The sequence below is a fragment of the Bison bison genome, unplaced genomic scaffold (assembly GCF_000754665.1).
Source record: "Bison bison bison isolate TAMUID 2011002044 unplaced genomic scaffold, Bison_UMD1.0 scf7180017864291, whole genome shotgun sequence".
Classification (NCBI taxonomy): Eukaryota; Metazoa; Chordata; class Mammalia; order Artiodactyla; family Bovidae; genus Bison; species Bison bison.
Window position 1 is genome coordinate 9,710,305 of NW_011494863.1, and position 5,766 is coordinate 9,716,070.

General features: G+C 38.0%; 1 pseudogene; it reads left to right on the top strand.

Moving 5' to 3' along the window:
- Positions 1 to 1,128, top strand: LOC104996396 (annotated as a pseudogene).
- The last annotated feature ends 4,638 nt before the right edge of the window (positions 1,129 to 5,766 follow it).

The window sequence follows — 5,766 nt, forward strand, 5'->3', positions numbered from 1 at the left end:
ATGAGAGGGGTTTTTTCAGGAAAGAAGACAGCTGGTCCCCAGCAGAAGAATCTGAAGAAGCACTCCCAGGCAGATGGGGGTGGGGGTGTTGTTGCTCTGCAGAGAACCCCCCTTCAAGATCCATGAAGAAGACAAGAATGAACAAACAGAAGCCTTGTGGAAATGGAGATGGTGGCAACACTAGTGAAGCACTTCAACCACCTTGGAAGAAAAGGGCTCACTGTTGAAAGTTAGGAGGCATTTAACAGTAGAATGGAAAATAAAGATTCCAGAAGAGTTAAAATCATGGCTTGTTGAGGACTCAGTTCAGTTCAGTTCAGTTCAGTCGCTCAGTCGTGTCCGACTCTTTGTGACCCCATGAATCGCAGCACGCCAGGCCTCCCTGTCCATCACCAACTCCCGGAATTCCCTGAGACTCACATCCATTGAGTCAGTGATGCCATCCAGCCATCTCATCCTCTGTCGTCCCCTTCTCCTCCTGCCCCCAATCCCTCCCAACATCAGAGTCTTTTCCACTGAGTCAACTCTTCGCATGAGGTGGCCAAAGTACTGGAGTTTCAGCTTTAGCATCAGTCCTTCCAAAAGTTACTAGGCAGAAGCAGCTGTTTCAACTCTCTGCTAAGAAAAATGTAGATGTTATTCTACACAGCATTTACAAAAGCTATAAAGAGTATTAAAATTGCAAGAAATTGCTGGGAAATGTTGGTGATAAGGAGTATGTGGTTAATAAAGTTGTGACAGGAATAGAAGAGTATTTCAATGTGATACTGGGCACTCAGCTGCTCTCCACATTTTAGAGACTCCAATATGCCAAAATCCTCTTGGCTCACCCTGATGTGCCAGTGTCCCAGGTTTAGGCAGCACCACACCTACTGAGATTATTTGTAAGAACTGCAGCAATGTTGGCACATACGCCCTTTGATGAGAAGAGTCTTGCATGATCTCTGGGCTGTTTGCATGGTTTCCTAAAATACCTGGTGAAAGATGCTGTCTCTGTTTACTGCCAGTGGTTACAAAGTGGCTTCTGCTGAGAACCACCACAAAGCCCTGAGAGGGTCTACTGAATACTCACTGCTATGTCTGGTATCTGTAAACACTCTTTTTGTTCTTAGTCTTTCTCTTGCATAACTGATGTTCTTTAAAATTGCTAATGTATAACAGGGCTTATGCTTCAGTTAGTTTTCTGTTTTGTTCTAAACAGAAAATAAAAGCAGTACAGGCTCCTTTTCTCATTTCAAAGTTCCTACCAGTGCAGGCAGTAATTAGACAAAGAAGAAACACTGACTAGAACATTTTATTGCCTACTTGACAACATTGCTTGAATGCTTGTGGTTCTACCTCTTTGACACTACACAATTTTCTGTGTTAAAACTGTGTGCAAAAAATGCCCTGATTCCTAGTTCCAAAGGTTCAACTTAATATATATATATACCTGAAAACCCAAGCATTTGTGCTTTTTTTAATAGTGCTTGAAGTAAAAGAGCCCATCCTCTGAAAGTTCATTTGTGTTGCTTGAACATTCTGCTAATATCGTTCAAATTGTTGAAGGATGGTAGTTTGGTCCATAGTTTTTGCATTTGAGTCTAATGCACGTTCTAACATGAGAGAGGCGATGCACTATTGTATAGCCACAGTTTTCTGGAGAAGTTGATGTTTTAGGAATTGTATTTCAGATTTTAAACAAAATTTGTCTCTAAATTTCAAAGCAATTAAAAAAAGAATGGGAATTAGGGAAGGGGCATATAAAATTTATATGATTTTATATAAGACATAAAAGATACCAAAGATACAGCTTGTGCTATTTATTATATTGTGTGATAGGTATATGAGCATTTGTGCTGTGGTTATTGATATTATGATTATTGTTTAAACTGTACCTGTGTATTATTAATACATATACTCTTGCATGTACGATACATGATGAAATAGAGAAAAGACAAGGAGGAAAAAGTGGGAAAAAAAAGTAGATGGTCTCAGGTATAAATTGGCCCTGAATTTGAGAGGATTTGCTAAGTGCAAAGCATCAGTATGTTTACTTTTAAGGCATCCTGTCTTCTCCAATATCCACAGGTCTCTTTGACACCTTTTTCCTCAAGGACAGAGACTTACTCCTTTACAAAAATAGTCCTAAGTAGACTAGGAAACTAACCCAATACAGAGGCCCACTTTATGGAGAAAGGGATGCAGACTGGCACAGTGCATTACACTAGTAATGCACTAATGTAATAGTGCATTACATTATGCAATGGCCTGAATATCTCTATGAAAGTTCCCATGAAAAGCAAAGCAAAGAATTAAGGACATTTTGTGACAGAAATTGTTGGTCAAAAAAAGGACCTCAAATATTGATCCAGTGATACAGAGATTTCTGGGTTTCACAGACCAGTTAAATTTTTTTTCATAATTATTTATTGCAAATTAAAGTAAAAAGCACAATATAAATCTAAGACAAAAAAATCACCCACAATATTTAGAAAACATCATTTTTATCACTTATCTGGATATAGAGTTTCCTATATCAGTAATAATATCATAAATACAGTTTTGTTTGTATTCTATTTTGCTTAATGTTATATCATAAGAATATTTTTTTAATTTTTCTTGTTTCTTTTTTCTTTCCTAACTTCCTAAAATAACCAGTATAAACAGTAACTTAAAAAAAATATATAACTGGGAAAAAAATGGGTAATCCAATGTAGCATTGCCAATTTTGTTCTATAAAGACATTGATAAAAATTACAATGTACTTTCATAACTGTTTCTTAATATCAAATAATAGTTGTAATTTTGCATTCTTTTTATTACTTACTGGTTCTTATTTTTTTCTCATTTTGCCTTGGAATGGCCAAAAGTCTCCTATGAATCAGGTACTAGCATTTAAGAACCACTCATGAAAACCAAGGGTCCTCAAACATCATTCTAAGGAACTCTTGGAAGTCTCCGGCATGGCCTGAACAGTGCGGTAAAGAAAAAGCCGGCCCAGTGATTTGGAATCCTCTACTCTGACGTCAATTCTGATACATTTGCCTTTTATTTATCTATATTGAAGTACAGTTGACTTACAATGTTGTGTCAGTTTCAGGTATACAGCACAGCAATTCAGTTATGTGTACACATACACACACACACACACACACACACACACACACACATATATATTTTAGATTCTTTTCCCTTACAGGTTCCCTGATAGCTCAGTTGGTAAAGAATCCTTCCTGCAATGCAGGAGACCCCAGTTTGATTCCTGGGTCAGGAAGAGCCACTGGAGAAGGGATAGGCTACCCACTCCAGTAATTTTGGGCTTTCCTTGTGGCTCAGCTGATAAAGGATCCACTTGCAATGCAGGGGACCTGGGTTCTATCCCTGGGTTGGGAAGATCCCCTGAAGAAGGGAAAGGCTACCCACTCTAGCAACCTGGCCTGGAGAATTCCATGGACTGTATAGTCCATGGGGCTGCAAAGAGTTGGTTATGACTGAGCAACTTGCACTCTCACAGGTTACAAAATATTGAGATATTTAGTTCCCTGTGATATATAATAGGTCCTTGCTGGTTACCTATTTTATATATAGTAGTGTGTATATTTTAATCCCAACATCCTAGTTTATTCCTCACACCACCCTCCCCACTCCTCTTTCTTTTTTTATTGGGTTATAGAGGATTTTTCTTTTTCTAAGAATATGGGTAGTAAGCAAAAAGCAGGAGTCAAGAATTTTGATGAAGGACTCAGAAGACTATGTGTGGCTTCAATTTTTTTCAAAAATATACCAATGTGTGTCTGTGCAGAAGAGCAGGTGAAACTTTAGCAAGTTGGTGGCAGAAGTTAAGGGGTAAAGAAGTAAGTCTCAGTTAAGATTCTAAAATGCTGTACTAGGGCTTAGTTTTGGGAGAGCAATGAAATAATAATAGATACTTAATTAGAATACATATTCTTCTTGGGAAGAAATGTCATCTTCATGGAAAAGGGCCATATATTTCCTAATCTCTTCTTCGTAATGATCTTTAGCTGGAGCAGACTTGAAGCCATACAGCACTGGAGGCCAGTGATGGAGCTGTTCCATGATGCACATAACAATGTATAACATCTTGAAGACAAAGATGCCAATTGTAACACATACCTCTGTAAGATTTGCAATAAGCTTAAACATATTCTTTTTCTCAGGGAAAAGGTCTCTTTAGGAAATATAGACTCCAGAATGTAGTCTTTAAGCTAGCTGTTATCACTTCTCCCAAAGAGAAGGGGCTACAGGTGAATCATGGATGCATGCTAAGTTGCTTTAGTTGTGACCAACTCTTTGTGACCCTATGGACTACAGCCCACCAGGTTCCTCAGTCCATAGGATTCTCCAGGTAAGAATACTGGAGTGGGTTGCCATTTCCTCCTCCAGGGGATCCTCCTGACCCAGGGATCGAATCCAGGTCTCCTGTATTGGCAGGTGGATACTTTACCACTGAGCCACATGGGAAGGTCCCTCTCCCCCTACCCCCACTGAGCACACTAGTTCCTAAAGAGTTTTCCTAAACTTTATGCCATGCTACTGAAATATATGTCATTATTGAGTATCTTATAGCTTATGAAAAATGCATTTGGGGGAATGCAATTCAATGGGGAAGGCAATTCTGTACTTGGAGAAAAGTACAGATGCATGTGGGAAAGAAAAGTCATTTCTTTGCCAAAAAAGGACTTCAGTTATAGCTAGAATATCCTTCATCTGTGCCATTTCAGAAGGCAAGAACCATCTTCATACTTTTCCATCTAAGCAATGTGGTTTTTTTTTTTTTTTTAACTTAGACTCAGAAACAAGGTATGAGATTAAAAATCCCCAAGGAGATTAATGTAAGTGCTCAACCTGAGGGTTTGGTATTTTTCCACATGAAAAATACCAATGAAGCAGAGGCTTATTTCCCATTAAAAAACCTGATAAAACTGGCTTAAGGTACCTGGCTAATAGGAAATCACTAGTAGGCACGCATCAGCTTGCTGACTCTTCAGGTAAGCTAAATACCAAAGGAATGACATGAAAGCAAATCCTTAAAGAATGCTAGTAGAATGCCTGAGGCGACTATAGGATAGGGACTGAGTTTCTGCTTCTGAAGTATCATGTATTTTACCAACTGGACACAAAATGAAGCCTTATATCAGAGAGTGAGCAAAAGGAGCACGGCGAGAAAGTTACAGAAATATTTTCTAACTCTATCACTGGAACGCTGTTTGAATTTTGGCATGCTTTTTATTTCTATGACTCAACTTCCTTTCTCATTAGTTATGTTGGCATTCTGTTTGTACCCTTTTCATGTAATTTTTGTAGGGATTAAATGAATTCATGAATGATAAGTGCTTAGAATATTCATAGCATGGTATAAACATTCAATAATAAGTATTGTTACTGTTTAAAATGTATAATATATGAAAAAGAATATAATACAATCATCACGACTCAATGCAGGAATTGCCATTATAAGATTCTTAACAGATATTCATGCAGTTTCTTCTGGGCTGGGTCCCCCTGAGTGAGAAGGAACTCCCACCTTTCTGAGACAATCATTAATGGGCAACTCTTACTATCAAAACTTCTTATTTTTATCATGCTTAGATTTACTGTATATTATTTACCTTCTCACTTGTCCCTTGGAGCCACAAATAAAAAGTCTAACTGGGAAACTTTTTAGTATTTTAAAGATAGCTCTTTTGTACTTCCTGAGTTTAATATTATTACTTGAAGAAAACCTTCAAACAGGTCTTATGCTAAATGCTGTACATAGCGACC